This window comes from Chiloscyllium punctatum, chromosome 4, assembly GCF_047496795.1.
Source record: "Chiloscyllium punctatum isolate Juve2018m chromosome 4, sChiPun1.3, whole genome shotgun sequence".
Lineage (NCBI taxonomy): Eukaryota > Metazoa > Chordata > Chondrichthyes > Orectolobiformes > Hemiscylliidae > Chiloscyllium > Chiloscyllium punctatum.
This window is the reverse complement of record NC_092742.1, coordinates 74340822-74355098: the sequence shown is the minus strand read 5'-3', so window position 1 is coordinate 74355098 and position 14277 is coordinate 74340822. Positions and strand designations below refer to the sequence as shown.

The window sequence follows — 14277 nt, the reverse complement described above, 5'->3', positions numbered from 1 at the left end:
CCTTGGCCAGCTCACTGCAGAACCTCATAACAAAGCCAAGCCTTGGTCAAGTGACTAAAGGGTACTTCAGGATCTGGGCCGGTGAGCCATTTTAATTGCTGCCAGTATGTGGTTTTGAGACAGCAAATAAGTCCTACAAGGCCTGACTTGAGAAAGAAAATTCTTAGCCGGCACCCAGGAGACAGTATACCTTGGAAAGTTGGTTGAAACAATTAAATTGCTTAATGACATCCAAAGTGAAACTAATTAAAATTGGAGTTTAGTTAAATGGTCACCCAGTTCCCATGGAGGTCAATACCGACACAGCTATATCTGTGGTTGCAGAACCCATCTTTAACAAGATTCAGTCAGGACTTACAGCCCTTAAGTTTGCACAAGACCTCAGCCAGACTGAGAACACTGGGAATCTATGGCAGATTAAAGGCATGACATCACATCGAGTCTCCTATGAGAAGCATTTGGTGCAGTTACTATAGATGGTGGTATAAGACTTAGGCCCAAGCTTGTTGGAGTGGAATTGGTTGAGAAAGATTTACCTTGATTGGCTCAACATGTTTGATTTGAAAATGGCTGCATCAGTGAAGTTCTCATAGGAGTTTTTCAGGAAAGGCTTAGAACTATGAACTGGGGTGAAATTCACTTTTCATATTGACCAGGAAGCAATTTCATGTTTTTGCCAGGCCCACCTGATGCCATTTGCCTTGGGGGTAGAATTGGGCCGAAGGGTCTGTTTCCATGCTGTATATCTCTATGATTCTATGACTCTGAGTCTGAGAATGAAAGAATCATCAAACCAGTGCAGTTGGCAGAATGGGCCAATTGTGAAGCCTAATGGCTCTGCCCACCTTTGTGGGGATTATAAGCAAACTGTAAACTGTTTCTCACAGTGGGATAAATACCCGATCCCTCGCATAAAGGACTTGTTTGCAGAGCTGGGAGTATCCTTTACAAAGCTGGACATGAGCTACTCCAACCTGCAATTGAGACTGGATGAGGAGTCCCAGAATTGCACTACAATTCATACGCATAAGGGTTTATACCAATATACGTGACTGCCATTTGGGGTATCATCAGCCTGAGCCCTTTGCCAAGCAGACTGTGGAGAACATTGTACAAGGGCCACCCCAAGTTGCAATTTTCCTGGATGACATACTAATAACCGGGAAGACCAGTAAAGAGCACTTGGAGAACTTGGACAGAGTGTTTAAACATTTCTCCCAGGTGAGCATGCACCTCAGATGGGAAATGTGTGCTCACGGTGCCCCTAGTGACCTACATGGGTTACAGAGTCAACAAAACTGGGTTATATCCATTGGAAGATAAAGTGCTTTCCACATCTGTACTGGAGCTTAGGTATTTCCTTGGGTTAATGAATTATTATGGAAAATTCATATGTAACCTGGCCTCCATCTTGGCACCCTTATACCTGCTATTGAAAAAAGGCCAGCTTTAGAACTAGTCGTGAAGCCAAGAAAATTACAATGGGATCTTGATCAGATGGGCCGATGGGCTGACAAGTGGCAGATGGAGTTTAATTTAGATAAATCTGAGGAACTGCATTTTGGAAAAGCAAATCTTAGCAGGACTTATACACTTAATGGTAAGGTCCTAGGGAGTGTTGCTGAACAAAGAGACCTTGGAGTGCAGGTCCCTATTTCCTTGAAAGTGGAGTCGCAGGTAGATAAGATAGTAAAGAAGGCTTTTGGTATGTTTTTCATTTTTGGTTAGAGAATTGAGTACAGGAGTTGGGAGGTCATGTTGCGGCTGTACAGGACATTGGTTAGGCTACTGTTAGAATATTGCGTGCAATTCTGGTCTCCTTCCTATCGGAAAGATGTTGTGAAACTTGAAAGGGTTCAGAAAAGATTTACAAGGATGTTGCCAGGGTTGGAGGATTTGAGCTATGTAGAGAGGCTGAACAGGCTGGGGCTGTTTTCCCTGGAGCGTCGGAAGCTGAGGGGTGACCTTATAGAGGTTTATAAAATCGTGAGGGGCATGCATAGGATAAATAGACAAAGCCTAGAACTAGAGGGCATAGGTTTAGGGTGAGAGGAGAAAGATATAAAAGAGATCTAAGGGGCAACTTTTTCACGCAGAGGGTGGTATGTGTATGGAATGAGCTGCCAGAGGAATTGGAGGAGGCTGGTAGAATTGCAACATGTAAAAGGCATTTGAATGGGTATATGAATAGGGTTTGGAGGGATATGGGCCGGGTGCTGGCAGGTGGGACTAGATTGGGTTGGGATATCTGGTCGGCATGTGCGAGTTGGACTGAAGGGTCGGTTTCTGTGCTGTACGTCTCTTTGACTCTATGAAACAGCATCTATCGTCATCGAAGGTGTTGGCCCACTATGATCCGAAGTGAGAGGTAGTGCCGACATGTGATGCCTCTCTGTACAGTATCGGGGTAGCTTTGGCTCACGTTTGACCCAACTGAGAGGATTGCCCAATAGCGTATGGTTTCCAGACTTTGGCTGATGCCAAATGCAAAGAGGCTAAGTTTGGTGGTCATCTTTGGTGTGAGGAAGTATCTTTATGGATGGGAATTTGTCATAGTAACAGATCACAAACCTGTGATAGGACTACTGAAGGAAGACAAGGCGGTGCTGCCCATACCTTCTGGTAGAATTCAGCGGTGAGCCCTTATTCTCAGTGCGTACAAGTTAGTACACTATCCAGGAAGCCAAATGGCTAATGTGGATTCCTTAAGCCTCCTTCCACCGGCAAATGCTCCACCGGTGGTGCCTCACCTGGAAGAGTCCATTTTGGTTTTAAACTTACTGGACACCCTTCCAGTCACCGCTGACAATATCCAACTGTGGACACAAACATATCATGTCCTAGTGAAACTGAAACAGCTGGTGGTAATGGCAGAGACAGAATGACCATTGCAACCAGGATTTAAACCTTACTGGACTTGGCGGGACCAGATCAACGTACAGGACAGCATATTACTGTGGGGAACAAGGGTGATTGTCCCAAGTAAAGGTCAGTGCCAGATACTGGCTGAACTCCACCAGGGTCATCCAGGGGTTTCCAAGATGAAGATGTTGGCAAGATGCCATGTCTGATGGGCAAGGTTGAATGTCAACATAGCTGCATTGTCGGGCAGTGCCCAGAGTACCAACAAGGACAAAGATTGCCACCAGCAGCACCACCACTTTCCTGGGAATGGCTGGGAAAACCCTGGACTTGGTTGCATGTTGACTATGCTGGTTCATTCATGGGCTAAATGCTCCTGGTCATTGTGGACGCCTATTCAGAGTGGTTGGATGTGCATAAAGTTTGTTTGGCAAACTAAGGGATGATGATTGAGACACTGTAAGGATCGATTGCTACACACTGACTCCCAGAAGTATTAGTCACAGACAATGGGATGTAATTTACCAGCAGGGAATGTGAATATTTTCTGAAGTCAAATTGTGGAGTTTGCACATTCTCCCTGTGTCTGTGTGAGTTTCCTCCGGGTGCTCTGGTTTCCTCCCACAATCCAAAGATATGCAGGTCAGGTGAATTGGCCATGCTAAATTGCCCATAGTGTTAGGTACATTAGTCAGGGGTAAATATAGGATAGAGGAATGGGTCTGGGTGGGTGACTCTTCGGAGTGTCAGTGTGGACTTGTTGGGCTGAAGGGCCTGTTTCATACTGTAAAGAATCTAATCTAATCAAATGGTATTCAGCACATAAGGATAGTTGCATTCCATTCATTGACCAATGGTCTCATGGTAAGATCAATCCAAATATAGAAGGCAGGCTGCACAGTCACTTAATACCAAACTGTCCCTGTTCCTAGTTAATTATAGGGCCATTTCTCGCACAACAGGCATAGGTCCAGCAGAGTTGCTGATAGGGAGAAGACTCTGCACCAGGTTAAACCTGATATTCCCAGACCCAGCAGGAGGAGGTTGAAGTGACAGCAGGAACACTAATGCCAGCCACATGCCTCCTCAAAGTGATTGAGACAGTTTAATTCAGGGAATGAAGTTTGGTGGCGGAACCATGGAAATGGCCCTGTGTGGGTAACAAGAGGAGATTGATGCGAGGTCAGGGCCAGTTACTTACAAAGTTCAGGTCGGTGAGACGCTCCTGAACAAACATGTGGATCACCTGAAAGCTGTTACTTCAGAAACGGGGCAGGAGCAAAACAGACCTGGCCCCTCAAAACAGCCACAAGGCCTGGCAGAAAATGTAGGTTCTCCCCCTCTGTCTAATGTCAAGGAAACCTCCGAGTCCAAGATGGATGCAGCCTTGATATCGTTACTGCCAGGAGAAGAGGAGGGAACTCTCCCGAGACACTCCGGATGCATGACATGGGCTGCAGTCTGGTTCAAATCGCCGTGCCAGAGTTCGAGTCCAAGAAACCGGACCTGGGGCGAAATGTCGCAGGAAAGGTTACAAGAGGAAAACCAGGCCTATCGACCTGGACTTGGGGTTGGGGGGATGTAGTGATTGGAACCAGGTTGACCTCACTGACTACGAGATCCTTGATTGGCCGGGATTAACAACCCCAGTCAGGAAGTCCCGGCTGAACAATATGAATAGGAGATTTAGTATTTCCTCAGTTCAGGGGACTGACTTTGAGCTGGTTGGCCACAGCCAGTGTACAGTGCACAAATAAATAAAGGGTGACTTGGTGAACAGATAAAGTCCTCTGTGCAGTTATTTCACAAAGATAATATGATCGCAGATGCCTTGTCCTGAAAGTAAACTGATTAAATAATTTAAGGATTTAACAGATGTTAGAAGATTCTGCAAGACTTGTATCGGGTAGAATGGAGAGTGAAGAATAAAGGCTGTGCAGTTTTCTGATCTACTGTTTTCTGTCTGCCTTGTGATGAAGTGCATTTTGAAAAAAAAACGGTATTACTTTCTCTCCTAAGGGTAGAGGCCTGGAAATACCATATATTTATATTTCCGTTAGTTTTGGACTGTGGGAAATATCCCTAAATCAAGGTGACTGCGCAGAAAGATTACTGCAGTTTTAAAAATCATGCTTACTGTTACACATTTTCCTCAGTGAAATCAGAAGCAGACACGGGGAGCTGATGGGTTCTGAACAAAAGGAGAACAGTGAAACAACTACATTCTACTTGATGCCTGACCAGGTGACCATAGCTTGTGCAGGACGTGTGCAATAAAGAAACACCGAGCTTGGAAAGATGTCTCTCTCTCTCTCTCTCTCTCTGGTACTAGAATGTCTAACAGCAAGCTGTGTTTCACTCACATTTTCTCTGCAAATCTCTACTGAAGGAGGAATAAAACATCTTCAAAGGCAGTGAAAGAACAAACTCTCAACCGATGATTCAGAGGATTGGTGTGCAAACAACCAGACACCAACAATAAAGAACTGCAAGGAAAGTAAGAGAGAGAAAGCAGCTCATTGAATTCTGGAGACCAAACTGGTGCTATTGAACTTTGCTTCCCTAATTTTTTTACTTTTTGTTGTGAAACTTGAAAGAGCTCAGAAAAGCTTTACAAGGATGTTGTCAGGGTTGGAGGGTTTGAGCTATAGGGAGAGGTGAATGGGCTGGGGATGATTTCCCTGGAGCATTGCGGGCTGAGGGGTGACCTTACAGAGGTTTGAAAAATATTGAGGGGCATGGATAGCATAAATAGGCAAGGTCTTTTCCCTGGTGTGGGGGAGTCCAGAACTAGAGGGCATAGGTTTCGATTGAGAGGTGAAAAGATACAAAAGGGACCTAAGGGGCAACTTTTCACACAGAGGGTGGTGTGTGTATGGAATGAGCTGCCAGAGGCAGTGGTGGAGGCTGGTGCAATTACAGCAATTAAAAGGTATCCGAATGGATATATGAATAGGAAGGGTTTAGAGGGATATGGGCCAAGTGCTGGCAAATGGACTAGATTAGGTTGGGATATCTGGTCGGCATGGACAAGTTGTACATTTCTATGACTCTACAACCCTTTTTCCACCCTTTATATCCATGTCCTATCTGTCTTTGTGTGTATGTTTGTGATGTGGACAATTTAAGAAGGCATTTAGTTTAACTTATTGAGTTATAAGTTATTAATCCATATTTTCTTTTTTTACAGATTTGTATCATTGGTTGAAGAGAATTTTCTTGTAATAAACAGTTAATGTCTTGTTAAGTACAGAAACCCTTCTTTTATTTTGAATTCATCAGCAAAGTAAATTAGGGACTTTCGAAAGTTTTCATATTTGTGATGATTCTGGAAAGAGTAGTACTTAATTTCCAGTACACTGTCATTTTTGAGTTGCTGCAAAGTAGTCTAAAGATGTGCAGGTTTGTTGGATTGGCCATGCTAAATTGCCCATAGCGTACAGGGATATGTAGACTAGGTGGATTAACTGTGGTAAATGCAGCTTTTCAGGGATGGTTCGGTTGAGGGGGTGGGGGCCCAGGTTGGGATCCTCTTTGAGGGTCAGTGTTAACCTGATGGGTCAAATGGCCTACTTCTCCACTGTTGGAACTCTATGATTCTACATATGAATGTGGTAATGGCAGTGTAATATCCTGTTTTAGTCATTTATTCATAGGTCTATTTTTCAACTTTTCTCAATGTTCAGAAAGTCCCAGCTTGATGTAAATCCATACTTAAAAGCTCAAATGCCCATTGATCCTCTGATTTACCTTATGCACACATTTAACTTTTGAGAATAAAACCAGTATTGCCATATCGTCTAATGGCATTATAAATGATCTACTAAGGGAGTGCAATGTGATGCATCCATTTATGAACAGATATGTGTTTAACCATAGTTTTACAATTGTGCAGAGTGCAACCTGTGGATAGATGTGACTAAAGTATTAAATTTGTTCCATGTAGCATCCTCAAAACCAGCACTGTCTATTCTCACCTTAACCTATTCTGCTTCCTAATATTCCAATTCATTCAGTTTAGCTTCAATGATAACTGAAAGAAACAACACATTTTACTGAGGATGGTATCACATTCAAAGTTCAATAAATTAATCCTCATCAAAAATAATTAGAAGATTGCTTAGTATCTACAAATTCTGAGCATTAAATCTTTACAAGTATTGGTCTTTTAATTCTGACATTGTGGAAATTTACATTAATTTTGATTTAAGAGAGATGTATAAGAAATATAATATTATATTTCTTAAAATCATCTTATTTTTACAAAAGTTTCATATTGCTACTATTTATATTTTAAATTTAGTAAAGTAAGGCTGAATTTCAATCTTAAAATGTTCAGAAGAATAGCATTTATCATAAATCCATCACTGACATCACCTTCCCAATACAAGATAGCACATGTGTGTTGCAGAAGCCTTTTTAAAGAGCCACTTGTCCCATTTATTTTATTAGTCCTTGGTGAATGTAATTAGAATCAAAGTAATTAAATGCAATTGTGCTCAGTATGTTACTGTTGTAAATTGCCCTAAACAATGTGTGTTGCATGTTGTGAACACAATTCTGGGATTAATAGACGATAGATAATGTTTTAGGATTGTATTTCATACTAAACAGCCAAATAGAAAAACAAAGACCTTGGCGCAGTGTCATTAATCTTAGTCATCTGAAAGCACAAGTGTAATTTGCATGACTCAGTTATGGCACATGCTGTATTTAGGAGAAGAGCTATATCATTGTCTCGCTTTCTAGTTTTAAAAATAATGTCAATCCAGACATGTCCTGTAAAACTCAGGGGAGAAAGGGGTAACATGTACAAAATATGATGCCCCTGTTGAAGCAAAGAACAAAAAATTTGGTGCACAGGCTTGGTTCAGAGTACCTATCAATACTCTCTTTTATATGTTTACACATGAAACTAATCCATTAGGCATTAGCAAAGGTATATATCTTTTACCCGGAATGATTTGAAAATACAGCATAAGTTCTTTTATACCATGCATTGGGAGGCAACGAATCTATTTGCCTTTATTTGAATTTTTTTAATGATAGAAATTGAGTAAAACTATCTACAAATACTGTTTCAAATAGTGGTATTTGCATTCTGCATTTCACTAAAGTTGGTGATGATTGTAATAGCCTTCAGTGGATATGAATAATATATTACTGTTTTTGTTTATATAAAGAAAAAAGAATCTGTAGAGTAAATGTTTTTAAACAACAGACTAAAACACGACCTTCCAGATTAAAAATTAACCTCTTCCCCTAGCAAACAGCTGGAAAGTAGGAATTCAATTTCACATCATTGTCTGCAATCAACATAATGTTATGCTAGAGTTCTCACTGTTTGTGAAGCAAATTAATAATTAGATTTCAAAGGCAGATAAGCTGTTCAGAATCATAAGCTATATCTCAATATGTTTGTAAGTAAGATGATGTATATATTGCACAGTGAATAAAAATAAATTCTAAAACTGCATTTTTAATAAGTTTAGATTTATTGAGTCATGAATTTCTCTGATTGCCTTTTCCTACAAACATACCACATTCTGTGTTTGCTATCAACTTATAATATCCTGGAGGCACTGTGCTCATTATCAAATTGCATTTGAAATTTTTGCTTTCTGATGATTAACTGAGGTCATATAACTCTAACCTGATTTGTTTAAAATACAATTTTCCTGCATGGAATCGAAGAATCAACTATTTCCTATATATGTAAAAGAGTTAGTGGATGGCATGATGAGTTAGAATCACCCCGCTCCTGGGGTTAATGTCAACCTAAAGAAGAAGATATATTCTCCAATTTCTGTTAAAATTCTTGAAAGAAATAAGTTTAGACAATATTTAGAAATGTGAAGAACAAGATATTTGAAAGCATTCCTTACAGTCACTTTACAATTTCATCATGAGTTCAATCCCATGTATAAAATGTTTGTTGAATTTCAAAGATAAATCAACATGAAATTTCAAAAAGTTGATCTATTTCCTTGCCTTCCATGATTCAACATTGACCAGTTTATTTTATTTGGTAACACAGGAAATTTTGGCATTCTTGGTTATAAATAGAGATAATCAAATATACCATTAGCATAACATTCAATCACGTTTCTAACCAAACACTCATTTCTTTTAAAGTTAATTGATCAAGCAATAAACATTGCTGATAAATTCTTCATAATCCTGGAAGAAATTTTCTTCACAACATTTACTCTTGAATGATGCTTGTTGACTTTGTACATATGCCTAAATGTTCTCTCTTCACAGTGTAAACTAAAGAACTTGTGTCCATTGTCAAGCAGCATTTTGAAGATTTGCATATTATAATCTTTTATGCTTTATCTCCAGTGAGTCACTTGTAATAATGTAACCTGTTAAGAGATGGAGTCATTGCTGTTTAACTTATGCTTTCCTCATCTTGACATTGCTGAAATTGTTATTAAGTATTGAGAAATTTACTTTGTACTTACCAAAAAAATATTTTGAAGAACGGAATCCACTTCTGTTTTGATATTCAGTGTTGGTCTCAAATGTTTCCTTATGAGATCAAATGTGAATTAAATTTCCTTTTTCTCAAATGCATTCTTTAAATTTAAACTTCAAAATAATACCTCCTAATTTCTTTACTGTATTGTACATAATTTTGCTCCACTTGAATGTGATTGCTAATTTGTGTGACATTTGGGATATAGCTTGAAAGTACCCAAAGTTATTTCACAAAGGACCATTATGACCAGACTATAAGAAAGACTGTCATCCCATCATTTGGGAATAGATTAAAACACAGGTCCCATAGGTAGAGAACAGTTTGCTAACACACTATAGCAACCATTCCCTAAGGTACAAAAAAGTTAGATCTACCAGATGTCCACGGCCCTGTATGCATAATGGCCTTACTCTCACTTCACCACAATTTGCCTCAAATACTTTTTAATTCTGTTTCTGCATAACAACTCTCTGTTAATTTAGTGGATTTTATGAATCTGTTCTTCCTTCCAAAAGTGAACAGCAGAAAAGTGACAGAAGTGTAAATTTGGTCAGGTTTTATTGACAGTAAAGTGGGTGTACAGTGCACCCAAGTGGCTCATGCTGTTGCACCGTTGACTGGAGTCTTTCCGAGGTGGAGGGAGACAGTTGAATGATTAAAGTGTAAACAGAAAGTACTGCGGGAGAAGAGTTAAACCAAACTAATCCCTACCATGCTTTGCTTTAGCAGTGTGAAGAATCTGATTGCAGCTTGAAACCTTGACCTAATGTGACCTGCCATACACCCTCCCTTGAGTGTTATCAGCAAATTTCTGTCACCAGGGCCTCAAGAGCAGGTAACAGTAAGGTTGATCAAGGTAATAAATAAGTCACATTTTTGCTGCTGATATCACTTTAATTGTTATGTTAAGATTTAACAAACTATTTGATCACAATCTGAGCTTCTGGAATCTCAGTTTTGCAACTGCAATACATAATAAATTTAAGGCTACATACTTTTCATTTCCACCAATGAGCAAGTAAATTATTTCCTTTTAGGCTACTGAGTCAGATAATTGAATTCTTCTATAATGTCAGTATAATATTTACATTTTCTACAGCTACATGGAAAAGACAATCACTTTTAACAGATCAAGATTTACAATTAATATTGATTCACAAGATGGCAATATATTTCAAAATATTTCAGTTCAAGATAATTAGAAATAACATTAAAATTTTCATATCACCAATCATTTGAAAGTGGCGTCTTAAGATTATAAAAGGTGATCAACTCATTTCCACCTTTGATAAGTATTCAGCTTTGAAATTTACATGTATTTACTACAGTAAAAAAAATCCTGTTTTTTTTTGAATGATGTGTAGTAACTGAAGTTACCAGCAAAACATTGACACTAGCTGGAAAACTAAAGTTGTATGCTGTGCAAGAGACATAATTTCATCTGGCAAATATGATTCACATTCTACACGTGTTGCTTGCAAGTAACTAAAATCATCCAAGAGAAAAGGAGTCAAATGAAAGACAATACTTTGTCCTTTATGCTGTTACCTATTTTCATCATTCGTCACTACTTCTGAGAATACATGAACGTTTTAAAAAATGAGAAGTTATGTGCAATCTCCATGAATCATAAAGTGACAAGTTTTATAATCTGAGAATTATCAATAAGAAGGATAAAATATTTGTGTTTAAGTAATAGAAAACTGCTTGGCCAAGTATTTACTAAAATACAGATTAAGTTACTGCAATAAGTATGATACCCAAAACATTTTCATATTTATGCTATATTTATAATGTTATGTTGTCATGCAAAAATAAAGGCAAACTCTATTCATTGCAACATTTAATAGTTTTCTCTTAGATCTCAGTTACGGGGAGAAAAACCCTTTGTTCTGTTTCTGTATGGCTGCCTGAGGCAGTGAGTTCATGACGTGTTACTGCCCCCTAGTGATACCTTTTCATTACAGACTGCTCCAATCATCGACACTAATCAGTGAAAACTACTTCTGTAAAGGTGTAATAAATATACTGTTGACTGTTAGAAAAAGATCCTGCCATTTAACATTAACTTTAAAAAGCACAACAATATGCCTGTTCCTTCTATCAGATGTTTTAATTAAATACTAGCAATTCCCCATTGCAAAACCATGTTATTTATTTTGTCCCATGTAGTTTTGTGTCAGCAAGGTCAAATTATACTCTGCATTTGTTCAGTTTAATGATTTTGTACTTTTAGAGTTGGATGTCGAAACTGTTGTGAAAGGGATGCTCAATGTCATTTACATTTTTCCAAAAATAGGTAGTCTCTTTGTGTCCTCATGCATAATTATAACTAACACACTCATGTGAAATATTACTATGTGGCAAGTCAGATTTGACATTTAATGGGGAACGTCATTGTAAATTGACAACTAACGAAGTGCTTGGACTGGAATTAGTATCGCCAAGCCAAATCTGGCTTGATTTAGTAGATGACTATTTTCAAAAATGATGTTGAAAGTGATACTAATATATTTGTCAGTGCAGGAAAATTGGGTGTTCTCAAAAATAAAATTCTGGCAAACTCCCTGAGTTGTCTCATATATGTAAAATATTAAAGGATTCAAAACTAATCCAATAGCAGTGAAAAAAGAAGAAACATCATAGAAAAGCAAATGGTCAAGATTCCTGCTTACAATCAGCGGCCAGTGATTGCTGTAGTGATCTGCACAAGTGAGAACATCAGGTATTTACAAGATAATACATGGCTTGGAAAGGGTGGACGTTAGGAAATTGTTTCCATTAGGTGAGGAGACTAGGACCCGTGGACACAGTCTTAGAATTAGAGTGGGTAAATTCAGAACAGAAATGCGGAGACATTTCTTCAGCCAGAGAGTGGTGGGCCTGTGGAATTCATTGCCGCAGAGTGCAGTGGAGGCTGGGACGCTAAATGTCTTCAAGGCAGAGATTGATAAATTCTTGATGTCACAAGGAATTAAGGGCTACGGGAAGAATGCGGATAAGTGGAGTTGAAATGCCCATCAGCCATGATTGATGGCGAAGTGGACTCGATGGGCTGAATGGCCTAACTTCCACTCCTATGTCTTATGGTCTTATGGTCTTAGGTGAGGACAGAATTGACATCCCCTGCAGTCTGTTAAAAGTCTAGGCTCAATCGTGAGAATAGCCACTTGGATGTGGTATTGACAGCCAGTATAAAATGGTCACTGAATGTGTAATAACTATTACAGGTTTTTCTTTACCCATATGATTTGCTTAAGATTTAAAATGAAGGTTCATATGTCTTTTCTTCTTAGGATGCTCTTCTCATCTTCTTGGCTTGACAGCTTGCAGCAAAAATTTCATCCAATCCTTTTGCATGCACAAAAAGCTTCCCTTCAAACTATCCGCTTCAAGCAACTAACCAAAACAAAAATCACCAGCCATTTGTGATGGTTGCATCCAGAACAGGAAGTGATAGATAAACCACCCGCAGAACAGCTCTGAAGAAAGGCGAAACCTCCTTTGGGAACAGATACTCGGACGGGCAATGTACAATTTCTGACACGTGCAGGCTTAGTCAGCTGGACACCTACAAACAAAAAGAACAGATTTACAGGGCACCCATGCCATTTGCAATTGCTGGGGTTGGGCAAAAATAAAAGTACATCACCAAAATTTGCATGAGACATGGCAGCTAGCCCATTAACTATACAAAGTACAAAGTTGCTTTATAACAATTTAAATGCCTGTCAGGACATGGCTAGAAACTTCACAGAATCCCTGAATTGTTACAATGGAGGTGGAGGCTATTCAGCCCATTGTGGCTGCACCAGCTTTTCAAACAAAAATCATTACCTAGTGCCAACTACTTTTCCTTCATCTGCTATTGTTTCTAGAAGCTGAAGTTAAACTGATTGATCTGTAATTGTTGAATTTATCCTTACTGCCTTTCATGAACAAAGCCATAAGGTTTTCAGTCTTCTGGCACATCCCCCAAGTTGAGGGAAGACTGAAAGGTTATTGTAATTGCCCCCTTGACGTCTGCCCTCACTTTCTTCAAAATACTCGGATACATCTCCTCTGGACAACTCATGCAAACTTATTTATGAAAGATGCCTGTATGCAGACTCATCCACAGGAGTGAGATTCAAAATTGAAGCTTAAGTCAGGTTCTTTGCTGGAATATGGAGAAAATGAATGAGTATGATTCACTCATCTAATACCACCATTGTGACTGTTAATTTCATGGGTATCAGTAGAAAATGTTACAGTTATAAATGTGATTCATGAGATTGCATCTTTTGGGATAGGGACACATCTTAAAATTGTTCTCTTTACATTGTTCTCCTTCAATTTTTTTTGCCTTCCTTTTGCTTTTCCTAAAGTTGGTGGCAAACTCCTCCTACCTTGTCCAAATGACCATCCTTGATGTACAAATGCAACAATTATGGGATTTTAAACCATAAAGTTGATCATTCCCAAGCCTAACCTTATATCTACACAAATCACATTCCAAAGCTGGAGGTTCTGGGAACCAAACCAGATCAAAAACTTTTGACAGATGTTTTCTTGTATTGAGCCTGGAGGCATTGAGAACAATTTTTTAGATCCCAGTCAATGTCCCAGTTCAGAAACGAAACAAAGAGCTTGCATTTAGATAGAGCCTTGTGCAGCCCCAGGATATCCCAAAATACTTCACAGCCAACAAATCATTTCAAAACTTGTTATTTTGTAGGCAAATAAAGTAGCAAATTTGTACATAGTGCAATTCCTAAAGACAGCAAAAAAACAGAGAACTTATATTTATACATAGTGTCTTTTCATGGCCCAAGGACATCACATCTAATTAAGTACTTTTGAAGTGGAGTAAGTATTTCCAGTTTAGAAACCGCAGCAAACAGCTAACACACAGCAAGAGTCCCACAAACATCCACAAAATAATCTGTCTT

At 39.1% G+C, this 14277-nt stretch overlaps 1 protein-coding gene across 1 annotated transcript in view; it reads right to left on the bottom strand.

Annotated features, from left to right (window-relative positions):
* Nucleotides 1-9538, bottom strand: part of cdin1 (CDAN1 interacting nuclease 1) — a 211600-nt gene extending 202062 nt beyond the window's left edge. Inside the window, exon 1 of the mRNA XM_072569047.1 lies at nt 9330-9538. The gene's annotated coding sequence lies outside the window, so the exon portion shown is untranslated. The remainder of the gene's footprint in view (nt 1-9329) is intronic.
* Nucleotides 9539-14277: the final 4739 nt, after the last annotated feature.